Source organism: Fukomys damarensis, unplaced genomic scaffold (genome assembly GCF_012274545.1).
Source record: "Fukomys damarensis isolate Sample0158 unplaced genomic scaffold, DMR_v1.0_HiC HiC_scaffold_15, whole genome shotgun sequence".
NCBI lineage: Eukaryota > Metazoa > Chordata > Mammalia > Rodentia > Bathyergidae > Fukomys > Fukomys damarensis.
In genome coordinates this window covers 25,793,560-25,807,909 of record NW_022900927.1, presented here as the reverse complement: position 1 = coordinate 25,807,909, position 14,350 = coordinate 25,793,560, and the positions used below count along the sequence as shown (strand labels likewise).

The 14,350-nt window shown below is 34.8% G+C and overlaps 1 long non-coding RNA gene across 1 annotated transcript; it reads right to left on the bottom strand.

The window, feature by feature from the left end:
* Positions 1-1,201: 1,201 nt before the first annotated feature.
* On the bottom strand, positions 1,202-14,140 carry LOC104876497. The gene is made up of 3 exons (XR_784351.1): positions 13,971-14,140; positions 4,385-4,427; positions 1,202-1,361 (listed from the first exon to the last, which is right to left on the bottom strand). It is a non-coding gene; the product is annotated as an uncharacterized LOC104876497 (long non-coding RNA).
* Positions 14,141-14,350: the final 210 nt, after the last annotated feature.

Below are 14,350 nucleotides of genomic sequence, written 5' to 3'. Positions count from 1 at the left end.
TTACAATGGACTGAGGCAGGAACAGCTGAAGTACCGGCTCTGAGACAACAGTCTTCAAGGGTGTGGTGTCATTCTCCTGAAGGCACCATTCTTAGTTCAGTCATTCTTATGTGGGGCTGTGTTTACAGAATCAATGAACAGGAGTTACCTCATTTACTTTCACTCTCAATGATCACCTAGAGATTTTATGTTTCTGTCTCTACAACTTCAGGCTTTGCAATATTAAAGTTCTTACTCTGCAAAGAAAATGTTTTTCCAGGTGCCATAACAAATGAAGCATTACAGAATAAGCTATAGCTGCACCTGGACACATTGCTTTCCCCGATTTCAGGGGAGAGCAGGCAAGAACGAGAAATCACTTTGTCGATAGAAGAACCGGACTGACCTCCAGAGGAAGTCAGTCTGCTATCGTACAGTGGAGTGGAGGGGGATGTAAGGAAGGGACATCTGTGTATCTCAAGTCATCCATACAGCATCTACAGATAACCCCTTATTCAGTTTTGACAATAAATAGGTCCATCAATTACAGGATGAGGAGGAAGTGGTGACCAGAGGCTCAGGTATCTGGTTCACACCACCAAATAAGCCAATGAGGTCAGCAGAGGTGACATCTGGGGATGAGGAAAGTTGAGAAAGTTGTGGAGAAAGAGGACTAATGAATACTAGTGTGAGTGTGACCCCCAAGTACAATGGTAGGAGCTGTTAGAAATCTCATTAGCTTTCACTCTTAAGATTTCCTCAAGAAGACAGGCCCACTGGAGTCCTGCTGCACTAAGAGTTGCTTCTAGACTGCACATGGCAAAGGAGATGCCAGTGATACAGTGAACTGTGACAGATATGAAATTGCATGGTGCAGATGTCCTCCCCAGAATGGCTTGCTGTGGCAGAAAGCCTGCAGTGTCGGCTCTGAGACTTCAGTTCCTCTTAAAGAACAGTGAATAGCTTACTCTCCATATGGTGATTGAGCAAGGCAGGTGTGCAAAGGCAAGGTGATTTATCCCCAGCATTGCTACTTAAGGCATCTTGTGTTTGGTGCACCTGTGTATTTACTGTCACTATTGGTGAAGGGACCATCAAAAGGTGAACATGTGGATCCCCTACATGCTCCCCACAACTCATGCTGAATTTGCCAAGATGTTGTTAGGCACCTATCACATTTTGATTACTTTCTTTGTGAAGTATTGCTTACTCCTTTTCTTCTTTTTCACAATCACCTTGCCCATCAAATGTAGTGTCATTGTTTGCTTCTGAAGAAACTGACGGGTGACATAACAGTTTATAAATGAGTAAAGAAACCAAAAAGTATTCTCTTATCTTTGTCTTTAAGTTCCACATTCAAATCACAGAACAGCATGAAATTCCTGCATAAAGAATACACAGAACCATTAACCCAGCAGTAAAATATTTTTAAAAATTGAAGAGAGCAATCTTTCGTAACCTTCTAAACTTGGAGTGTTCTCTCTCTGCCCCTCCCTTAGACTCTCTCTCTCTCTCTCTCTCTCTCTCTCTCTCTCATCATGGAACCTAATCCACAGCCTTTACATTAAGCTACATTCCCAGATGTATATAAATTAAATTTATATGTAGATTTTTACTTCTAGAAACATATGTAAATAAATTATGTTTATTTTGAATATTTCATTTAAGCATTGTGCAGCATAATTTGCTTCCAAGATAACTCATCCTTTATAAGATAAGGTCTTATGAATTTTGACAAATATGCATATCCCTGTAACAACTACCACCACATTCAAGTGGATTTTTAAAAAACTTCTGTAACTCTGTTCCTTCCTTTTGACACTTTATCCCTTTTCACAATCTCACCAGTATTTTAGACTGACTCTAATTTAGTGGCATTAGAGCAACTCTTAAGAGATGGCTCTTTGCCACATTCTGGAACATCTTACATTTACCCCAGAAGAATTTCCAAGGCAGCACGACATGATGTGTTAATCCAGCTTCCACATTGCCTAACTCCAGGGCTTTACCTCCTGCTTTCCAATCAGTTGAGCTAGCTCCTTCTTTGTCAGAGTTCATCGCTTTAAGATTCTCAAACAGTTCCAACTTCAACTAAATTATCACAGAGAGGCTCCAGGACTCATGATCTCAAACGAATTTATGTCTGAGGTCTAAGAATTTGAGGATATCACTGACTTTCTCCCTATAAGCTTTAGATTTAGGTGGCATACTGCTTCATTAAAATGTAAGTTCACTCAACAAAAATACATTCACTATAAGAACTTGCATGAAAAATTAAGGGTAAAAAAATTACTTTTGGACAATGGAAATTAATCCTAATTCATCTTCATCAAGCTTAAGATGCTTAAGATACTATTCTAAATGATTTCCCTATATATATTATTTTTCCTTCAGCATTTTATCTTTTGCAAGAACATCTCTATTATCTTTCTTCCTATGAAACTGATTTTGTTGTTATTGTCATTGCTGTTTTTCCCAAGTTTGAACCTAGGTGTGCTCTCACACAAATATTTAAGTAAATTTTTATTTATTTTTTTATATTTTACATTGAGTTTATTAGTACATTTTGGGTATGCAGTACAATTACATTCATTATTGAGATCTTGTACCTTTACATGGCAGATCTTGGTTCTCATTTTTTCCCCTTGTGCCTGCCCTCCCTTCACCTCCTCCTCCCCTCCCATCCCCATTTACAAACACTTTATTTCCATTTTTTCATTTTCTCATATTTTTTCTTTTCCCTTATTCTCTTTCCGCTACCCTTCCTACTTTCCCTACACCTTCAGCCCTTTTCTTTCCATTTCACAATGTCAGTTATTTCATTAGGATCTTCTGTACTATTACAGTTTATTCACACCAGAGAAACTATTCGGTATTTACACATGTGTGACTTATTTATTTCACTTAGGAATATATCCTCAATATGTATCCATTTTCCTATGAATGACTCTAATTTCTCATTCTTTATGGCTGAGTAGGATTCCATTTTATAGAAAAACCACATCTTCTTTATCCAATCTCCAACTGATGGGCAAATGGGCTGTTTCCAAGTTTTAGCTATTACAGACTATGTCGCTATAAACATAGGTGCTCATATATCACTGTGATATGGTTCTTTTAATTCTTTTGGAAAGATACCCAGCAGAGGGATGGCTGGGTCAAATGGAACCTCCAGTCCCAGCTCTTTGAGGTATCTCCATATTGATTTCCATAGTGGTTGCACCAGTCTGCACTCCCACCAACAATGGAGAAGGGTTCCTTTTTATTTATTATTTTGAGACACAGTCTTGATAACTTGCCCAAACAGGGCTTGAATTTGTGACTGTCTTGTCTCAGCCAGGTGAATAGAAGAATTAGAGACTTGCACTACCATACCCCTTGCCTATGAAACTCTTGTAATAAAAATGAGAAATTAGTTGCAGATGCCTACAAAATATTCCTTTGTGTGTATAAGCTACATTTTAAAAATCCCAACAGTGGAATACTGTTCAACTATAAATAAAAAATCTTATTATTAACAAGAGCATAGATGAACCTGAAGGATATTAAATTAAAAAACGAAGTACAGAAACATGCATGCTACATGATCTGACTTATTTGTGGAATCTAAAAAAGTTGGTCTCTTAGAAGGTAGAGAAATGATGACCAGTGGCTTGGTGTTTGGTGAGATAGTATTCAAAAGATACAAATTTACACTTAGGAGGAATAAGTTCAAGCAGACTATTTAAGACTACAATTAATAGGAATAAGTTCAAGGAGTCTAAGGCATGATGACTATTATTAATGACTATATTTGCATTCTCAAAGAATGCTGAGAGAAAGGACATCAGGACTTATGATTGTAAAACTGTGGAGTTATACACATGTTACATAGCTGGATTTAAACATTTCACAATGTATACATGCTTCAAGGCATCATGGTGCACTTAATAAATATATACAATTTTATCTCTCAATTTAATAATAAATGAATTTGGAGAAAAATGAAGGCTAAATAGAAACCACATATAGAAATTGTGTGACATATAAATAAGTATTAATATAAAGTAATGTCTGTGTTCCCCACTCAGTGAGATATAATGCTATTTTTTTAAGACACACTTTCCAAAGGAAATACAGACAAGCAATGTTTGCTTTTCCACTATGGCAACACTTTGTAGTTCACATGACATTTTCCAGTCTAGTCTATGTTGTAATAGGAGAGGGTGATTTTGTGATTAAAGGAGTCATATGTTATGTTCTTTCCACAGTCTAAGAAAAGAGATTTAAGTACGAAGTGCTCCTTGCCTTATTGTGATATAACAGCCTAGATATGCATGAATTTCCAAAGTTGAATGAAGATGACTTAAAAATTCTAAATGATTCAATATCAATCAATGAAATTGAAAACATAATTAAAACTTACCAACTAAGAAAAGTCTGGGTCTTGATGGCTTCTCTGCTGAATTCTACAAGACATTTAGAGAGGAACTACTGTTTAAACTACTACTACTTAAACTGTTTAAACACTTCTGCTTAAATTCTTCAATGAAATTAAAAGTGAAGCAATACTCCAAAATTTATTCCCAGAAGCAAGTATCGCCTTGATTCCCCAAAGCAGAGAAAGACTCAACTAAAAAAGAGAACTATAGGCCAGTCTCACTAATGGACATAGATAATGGACATTCTCAATAAGATACTGGCAAATACAATGCAGAAAATCATCAAGATCATACACCCTGACAAAGTGGGATTCATCACAGGGATGCAGGAAGAGTTCAACCTATGCAAATCAATAAATGTAATACACTATATTAATAGAGCCAAGGACAAACACCTTATGATAATCTCAATAGATGCAGAGAAAGCATTTTAAAAAGTCCAACAAGCATTTATGATAAATGCTCCAAAAATTTGGTAGATGGTCTCTACCTCAATCTGATAAAAGCCATCTATGAAAAACCAACAGTCAATATACTACATGGTCAAAAACTCAAATCCTTTACACTAAAATCAGGAATAAGACAAAGATGTCCATTATCACCACTTCTGTTCAATAGAGTTTTGGAAACATTAGCCAAAGCAATTACAAGAGAAAGAAATACAAGGAATAAAGACAGGAAATGAAGAAGTCATTATCTGCAAATGATAAAATACTCTATTTAGAAGACCCCAAGAACTCCACCAAAAGTCTTCTAGACTTAATAAACAAATTCAGCAAAGTAGCTGGATTCAAGGTGAACACAAAAAAATCTACAGCTTTTGGTATACAAAAAACAGACTCACTGAGAGAGAAATGGGGCAATAAATTCCTTTCACAATAGCATTCAAAAAATTGAAATACCAAGGAATCCACCGAATGAAAGAAATCAAAGGCCCCTACTCTGAAAACTATAGCACTCTGCAAATAGAGATTGAAGAGGATATCAGAAAATGGAAAGACATCCCTTGCTCCTGGGTAGGAAGAATCAACATAGTGAAAATGGCCATACTTCCAAAGCTGCTGTATAGATTTAATGTAATTCCAATTTAAATTCAGCAACATACCTGACAGACCTTGAGAAAACAATCCAAAAATTCACTTGGAACAAGAAGAGACCTAGAATAGCAGAAGCCATTCTATGCAACAAAGACAAGGTAGGGAGTATCACAACTCCTGACTTGAAAATTATTTTAGAACATCACTTTCTAGGTACAAGAGTAAAATACTTTATAATAAGAGACTGCTGTCCTTTGCAAGTTGAAACTTGAAATGGATGTCTAACTAGTCAATATACATAAAAGTAGAAATACTTGATTGCAAGAACATTCTGATAAATGTTTCCTGTGATTTGAACTAGTTACTACCCTTGCAGTGGTTTTTACTAGCCAGACCTATATGTAATATCAATAATGGAATCAAGGATTTCACAAATACTCATCAGAAGTTTATTATGTCCAGCAAATAATAGATGCAATAGATATTTTATGAGTATTCACTATGTAACAAAATGTATGTTAAAATTTTATTATACATTACCTCTTTTAATCTCCACAAGAAGACTATTTTGCATATTAGGAGAGAGAGATTTTTTAAATAGTTTGAAATGGATTCACAATATATGACACTTGAAAACATTCTCTTCTTGGAACTGGCTCTTATACTGGCTTCTATGACCCTGAACTTTCCTGTATTCCTTTCTACTTTTTGACCCAGGCATTTTCAATTTTATTGCAACACCATCTTCTTCAATATCTCTAGATGCTAAAGTTTTTTTATGTCTTGATGTTATACTATTTTTTCATTTTACTTCATATGCTTCTTTAAGTAATGTTCTGTATGTCTGAACCTTAATTAAATTTCAGACAAGAACTTGCTTTGTAATTATTGTCAAAATTTTTTTAAAAAAAATCTTTTTAATAAATATTACTGAGAAAACTGGGTATTTATACACAGAAGAAACTCTTACCATAGAAAATGTCCACTTAAAATGGATCAAATAATTAAATGTAAGATGAAAAACCATGAAACTACTAGAAGAAAATAATAGTGAAACATTTCAGGACAGAGATTTTTAAGATATGATCTCAAAAGCAAAGCAACAAAAACAAAGAGAAAGAACAAAAATAAAGAGAAGCACAACCAAATAAAAATTTTCTGTATAGTAAAGAAAACTGAATACTCTTAATAGATAACTTATTCAAAATGCATAGGAAGGTTGAACAACTCAATAGCAAAAGTATAAATCATTTAATTAAAAATGGGCAAATGACCTGAATAGACATTTTTAAAAAAATACATAAAGATATATAAATGCCCAAGAAGCACATAAAAAATGTTCAGCATTAAACAGCATAAAAATGAAAATCAAAATGAAATATCACCTCACTCTAGTTAGAACTAGAAAAGTCAAAAAATAACAAGTACTAGTAAGGAAGGGAAGAGCAGGGAAATCTTATGCACTGTTGGTGGTAGTGCAAGTTATGGAGCCAGCCACAACAGAGAACACTATGGAACTTCCTTAAAAAGCTAGAAATAGAGCTATCCTATGACCTAGTAGTCTCAATAGGATATAGATACAATGGAATTGAATCAGTGTGGTGAACAGACATCTACACTTGCACATTTATTGTGGCACTGCTCCTAGTAGCCAAAATGTGGCATTCACCTAAATGTCCATTGTAGGGTTAATGATGTTTTAAAAATTGGAATATATATACCCAATGGGATATTTTCTTAACCCTCATTTGCAGGAACATAACACAAAACTAGAGGACATTACAGGATATTAAGTGAAGTAAGTCAGACAGAGGAAGACAAATGCTGCATGTTTTCACTTATCTGTGGAAGCTAAAAACCTAATCTCAAAGAAATAGTTTACAGAACAGAGGCAAGCAGAGTGCAGCAGGGTGTGGAGGAAGGGAGCTTGTGAGCAGTGCATAACAGGTACAGAGAGGCAGTTGGACAGGAGGGACAACTTCTGCTGCTACTACTATCACAGTAGGGTAACTATGGTTAACAGTAATTAATTGAATGCTTCCAGATATGTAGTAGAGAGGATGTTGAATTCTCCTGACGCAAAGAAATGATACATGTTGAAGTGATACTTAATTACTCTTATCTGATCATTATACATTGTATACATATATTGAAATGCATGGACTTTATCAAAGTGTACCATTATATCAATAAACTACATTTTTATTTTATTTTTTATTTTTTGGTTTTTTGAGACAGGGTTTCACTATGTAGTTGAAACTGACCTGGAACTCACTATGTAGCCTAGGCTGGTTTTGAACTCACAGCGATCCTCCTGCCTAAGCCTCCCAAGGGCTCGGATTACAGGATGCGCCACCATGCCCAACTAATAAACTGTATTTTTTAAAAAAGGTATTGTCACTCTTTGACTTACCTTCCCTGAAAGCAGGTCAGAAGATAGGCATTCCGGAGAAGATTTGCTGCATACTCAGGGAAAAGGAATGCTATAGAGTGTCCAGAAAGAATTTGAACACAAAGGCCTTTCTGGGATTTCCTTTGTTTCTTACCAATAGATCATACTCATCTTATCTAATGAGATTTCTTTGCAACTATTCACTTCTCTCATCTGACTTAATATAAACAACAATTTTTATGGGTAGTAGGGTCATCATTTCCTGAGTAGTAGGGTCATCCTGTCTTAGTCACTTTCTCCCCGTTGGGACACAATACCCGACACCCTCAGTTTAAAGAAGAGATTTATCTTGGCTCACATTCTTAGTCCACAATTCCATGGGCTCCAAGGCTGGAAAACATGGAAGGGCCCAGGGGTTGAAAAGCAAAGAGAATCAAGGGATGAGACTAGAAGGAAAATATAACCTTCCAGGCCACACCTAGAGTGACCATCTCTCCTGATCAGGCCCCACTTCCTAATGTCCCCATAATCCAATCACCATCCTAAGGTACGGCCTTTAAACCTTTAAGCCAGTGAAATTTTGGGGAGACCTACAGATAATAACCATATAGCTGTTATGTCATATCAAATTTTGGCTAAAAGCATCTGTGTGCATTTCTTTTTCTTTTTTTTCTTTTTATTGAGTTTACTGGTACATTCTAGGTATACAGTACAGTTACATTCATTACTGGGATCTTGTACCTTTATATAACAAGTCTTGGTTCTCATTTTTTCCCCTCGTCCCTACCCTCCCTTCACCCCCTCCTTCCCTCCCCATTTACAAACACTTTAATTCCATTTTCTCATTTTCTCACATTTTTTCTTTTCCCTTATTCCACTTCCCCTACCCTTCCCACTTTCCCTACACCTTTAGCCCTATTCTTCCTATTTCACATTATTAATTATCCCATTAGGATCTTGAGTACTGTTATAGTTTTTCACACCAGAGAAAGTATTCGGTAATTATACATGTGTGACTTACTTATTTCACTTAAGAGTATATCCTCAATATGTATCCATTTTCCTATGAATGAATCTACTTTCTCATTCTTTATGGCTGAGTAGTATTCCATTTTATAGAAAAACCACATCTTCTTTATCCAGTCTCCAACTGATGGGCAAATGGGCTGTTTCCAAGTTTTAGCTATTACAAACTGTGCCACTATAACCATAGGTGCGCTCATGTCATTCATTTCTTTTGCTAATCTGTTTTTTGTTATAGCCAAGATTTTTGATCCACAATCCTTGTGATACATGAGGAAAAGGTTAGTGCCTTTGGTGTCTGTGCTGGGAAAGTTGAAACACAAAGACTGAATATATCTAGGGTGCTACCACAGGCCAATACATTTTTTTTAAAGAGAGAAAATTAAGCCTTTATCATTTTAAGGCTTCTATTATTTTTAATATGTGACTCTAGAAAGCTCGGTATAATTCCTAGTTGACACTACGATCCTACCCTGTTTTTAGAATTTGAATGAAAATGTATCAGCCACCTGGCACACTTCTGAAAGTTAAATGGGGAACACACATTGCTAATTATTAATTCTAATTATTATTACGAAGCACTTATTTTAAACCCAGACTAAGAAGCTGTACTAAATGCTCCTCCAACACACAAAGTCCTAGGTGATCTTTCTGCTTTGCCTCTTGTCACCTTGTCGCTGCTCTGCACACACTATGGATTATCTTTCATTTCTTAGACCGTGTTGAGTTCTTTCCAGTCTTTCCCTTCACCTATGCTGTCCCCACCTCTAGGTTACTTTCTATTCCCTAAAGATGTCACCTTTCAGATCTCAGCTCAAGTATCATTTTCTTAGCAATCTGAGCTGCTAGCTTTGTTCTTGTTATATGCCAAGTATCTTTTCTTTAGAGTGTTTACAGCACTTGTCATATTTATTGATCATTTTGTGCTGTTTACTGATTAAAAATTTTCTTTTCTCTAGATGGTAGGTTCACAAAGGCAACAAGAAAGTCTTTTCATTGCAGTAATAAACAGGAACTGCCAAAGAATAATAACTGCATCTTGAATGTCTAAATACATAATAGGTACAGAATTATATATGACATTTTTCTATTTACTATACTTAAGATAGTCCCTCATAGTTTGTGTTTTATTGTGTACATCCATGCTTCCTTCTCCATTCTCTGCTTTACTTGGTAGAAAAAGGTGTAGATAGAGATTCAAGAGTATTTTATTACTGGGTACTGGCAAAGAGTGGCTATCAGATATGTCGTGGGGTTGACCTAAATTTTACATGCAAATAGAATCTGATATAACTAGAGCAGAAAACTTAAAATAACTCTATAAATGTATATGTAATAAGATGGAAGCTGAATTTACTGAAGAGGCCAGCTAAATGTATAAAACTTGTAAAAGTTCTTAAAAATACAATTGATAATGTGAAATAGAAAGAAAAAAAAGGCTAAAGGAGTAAGGGAAGTGGGAAGAGTTGGGGAAAGGAAGGAAGGGAAAAGAAAAAAATATGAGAAAAGGAAAAAATGGAAACAAAATCTTTGTAGATTGGGAAGGGTGGAGGGGTAAAGGTGGACAGGGGAATGGGGAAAAAATAAGAACCAAGATATACCCTGTAAAGGTACAAGATCCCAATGATGAATGTAACTGTACTGTATACCTAAAAAGTACCAATAAACTCAATGAAAGAAAAAAATGATAGGAAGCTATAGTTTTGAACTAAGCTCCTGAATTAGGTCCTAACAGATCAAACCAAAATGGAGTCACTCACGCTAAGTGCGATGTAATCCCACTGAAATTTTGGGGGAAGTAGGAAAACCTTCAAACTGTCCAGTTTTTCTTAAAAGTAATTTTTTTCAGCAACCAATCAGATAAGAGTAGTCAACCTGAGTTGGCATGATAAGAAAATTCCCTCTGCTTCGTTATTTATTTTTATTAGTATATGTTTGCAATACATAGTGATTACATTCAGCTTGGGTGTTTGATACATAAACATATCACATCTTGATCATTTTTACTAGTCTGCCACTCCTGCCTTTGGAAATCAATGTAGAAATTGCTCAAAAAACTAAAAATAGAAATTCTATTTAACCCAGATAAATCTTGGTTATCTTTGCAAAAGAGCTAAAGACATACTCTACTGATACTTGCATGCCTATTATTTATAACAGCCCATTTCATGATAGCTAAATCATGGAAGTAACCTATGTTCATTAACTGATGAATAGATAGGGAAAATGTCCTGTACATATACATACAATGGATTATTACTCAGCCATAAAGAAGAATCATTTGTAAGAAAATGGGTGGCTCTTAAGACCATAATAGCACTGGTAAATGAAATAAGTCAGGTGCAAAAGTTAAATATCATATGGTTTCTCTAATTTGAGACCCTTTGCTTTATCATTAAAAAAAGGAGACTGAAATAATCTAATGTTAACCAATCTGCTGCTATTATTATTATTATTATTATTATTGTTCCTTTCTCCTATTCAGGCTACCTTACAAAAGCCAACTGTTCTACCCAACACAATGCCTTCTATTTTTTTTAATGGGATTTTGCCAGGTTCATGAATTGCTAATAAAAGCAAATCAGATCTGTAAAGTAAATTTGTTAGAATTTTGTGTTTTAAATAATTGGCTTCAGGAAGTTTTATATAATTATGAGTTGGTTTTGGCAGCCAATTTCTCTCTATGTAAAATTTATGAAAGCTTACTACATTATAAATTAGATATAGTTTTATTGTTTTTTAATTTTTCTGTTGGAAATTCCAGAAAATTTCTGGTATTCTTTTAATTGACTCAATTCTTTTGGTAATCTTTCTATCTGAGTAGACTATTATCTTTGGTAAAATTTCTGTCTTTGTTAAGTATTTTCTAGGAGACAAACATTCTTATAAAATAGCCCAATTTTTTTGTTTCATTCTATAAATTTTTTCTAGCCCTAACCATAAATTCTTATTTTCTCACTTTAATTCTATATTTTATCTTTCTTTCTACTTATGCCTCTGTTTATTTCTTTGTTAAATCACTGAATTAAAGTCCTTCCTAGATTTTCTGCTGTTTGCCCACCGCCCCTCCAAACTTATTTCATGCACAGCAGGAGGAACTGTTCATCTAATATAATACAAACAAGTACTAATAAAAAAGGAGAAAATCACATTTCTTAATTATGTGTTCTGTTCATTTTGTTTCCAAAACCAAGTTCCTAGCATATTTTATGTCTCAGACTTTTGAGATATCTATTGAATCTTTGTCTGTTATGTAGTTAAGTTGGTATGATTATTTAGGAAAATATTATATAAAAATATTTTCTGAAATATTTCAAGTTATCATTTAGTAATGTATATGTGTTACCTTAAATATTACATAGACGTGTCTACCAGTGGAATTGATTAATAATTACCATATTTTAAAGTAGGCATTAAAATATTTCATATTTTATCATTTAAATTTAATGATTTTATCAGTCAACTAGTTTAGTAGTTTCAAAGTTATAGGTTCTACTATAGTTTCTTGATTTAAAAACAATGCTAACTTTAGTCAGTAGTTAGCAAAAATACTGCCCCATAAATTTTATCTATGGATCCCAAGTTAATAATTCCTATTTTTAAGGATAATCAGTCTATTTCGAGCAACCATGAAAAGAATGTGTTCATTACACAAATATTTTTATACTAATATTGCTGTGGAGATTGAAGCCTGTGATTGGCTTTTGAGAAATTTGTATTCTGGTGCAGATAGGTATGTAAACAAAATATAAAACTAAACATTAAAATTAAGTTATTATATACTCAAAGTATTAAAGATTCTCTAAGTGACAAGTGGAAGAATTATGGGATAGTAGAAAATGTTAAGTAGACAATGATGCTATATATTTTGGTTTGCTTTTTAAGCAGGACACTTTGGCAGCCTTACAGAGAACAAAACGATTTGGAGACTAACGATGATAATAACGGGGATAATTATGATGATGACGGTGTCTGTGTTTATAGGAGGATGGGATTGAACAAGCTGCTCAAAGAGCGTAAGGAATTTGATAAATTATGAAGACTACATAGATTATTACACATACAATGATGCTGTCTGTCAAAATGAGATAGGTAAGAAATGTTGGTTTAATAGAAAAGTTATATATTCCCATTTATAAATGAAAACCTGAGGCATTAGGTGAAAATGTCCAGCAGGAAACTGAAACAACAGAAAGAAATAAGCACGGTGATGCCTATTAAAGCAGAAAACAAAAGGAAAGAACCATGGAACAGATTAACTTTTAAGGTGTAGCAGAGAAGCAGAAATGGCTTAAATAACTCAGAATTCTCGAAGGTAAGGGAAGATAAGGGGCAATTGTATTTTGGGTCCTTGACGAGCTTGATACTACGTTCTTTTATCCTCATTGAGTGTTCACACTTAGTGTTGTAAAGAAGATTTAATATGGTACATGTTTTCACTTATTCATTCTTGAAGAAACTGACACAAATTTGACACATAATTTTACATTTATCTTAAAGATAATGGTATACAAAAATGAAGCACTATTACTTAATTTGAAAAGTAAACGATATACACTTTCATTGTTTTCTCACTGTACTTTATTTACTTAAGTTTTAGTATTTGAGACAGGGTCTTGCTGGCCTTCAACTCCCCATGCAGCCCAGGCTGGCCTCAAACTAGCTGCTATATTCCTGCCTCAGCCTCCAGAGTGCTAGGGATACAAAGCATGTGTCACTTTGCATCATGTTTTTACTAGTGCATTTACCCTCTGGTCAGTTTTGGACATCTAGTTTTGCACAGTTATGAGCTAGATTTTCTCCTCCAGTTACTGTTTTTAGTCACAAAGCATCATGATTCTCTTTTAGTCTTCATTTGCTTTGAACATTAAAAATAATACTAATAGCATAAACCTCTTTGGCTAGTTATTGTTTCTCATTTCCTCCGCAATTTATTTTACCAAATTGTTTTTCATATGGAAGGCAAATTATTTTCCCCTGTGTACTCAGAAATAGGAGTTTCAGGGTATTCTTATTAGGTATTCTTACAGGATATTCCCATGTATTCTTATTACAGGTAGGTTAATATTAACATAAATCAGACTGAGATTTAAAAAACAGAATTAAACATCTACTTACAAGTTTTGCTGAGTCTTTAAAACATTTGTTTGGAATCTTGAGGATGTTTTAATATCCTATTGTGTGGGAGAAGTTCAAGCCTGGCTGGGCCAGGTGCGCTGCATTTTTGTCTCCAGCGCTAACTCGGAGACCTCGCTAAAGCTGAGGTAACTCTTCGTTAATTGCGCAGATGCTGGGTTTAACAGAATATACCTCCGCCCCTAGGCCGTAACTCCTTCGCCTAGCCCAAGAAAAATCACTCCGCCATGTCTAGCCAATAAGATATTGCCAAACATTAAATGTTCCTCCCATGCTCCGCCCCCATGGTTCCCTATATAAGCCTGTGCATTTCCGGAATAAAGCGGAAGCGTTGTGGTAGCATTCCAGAAACCTTTGTGGAG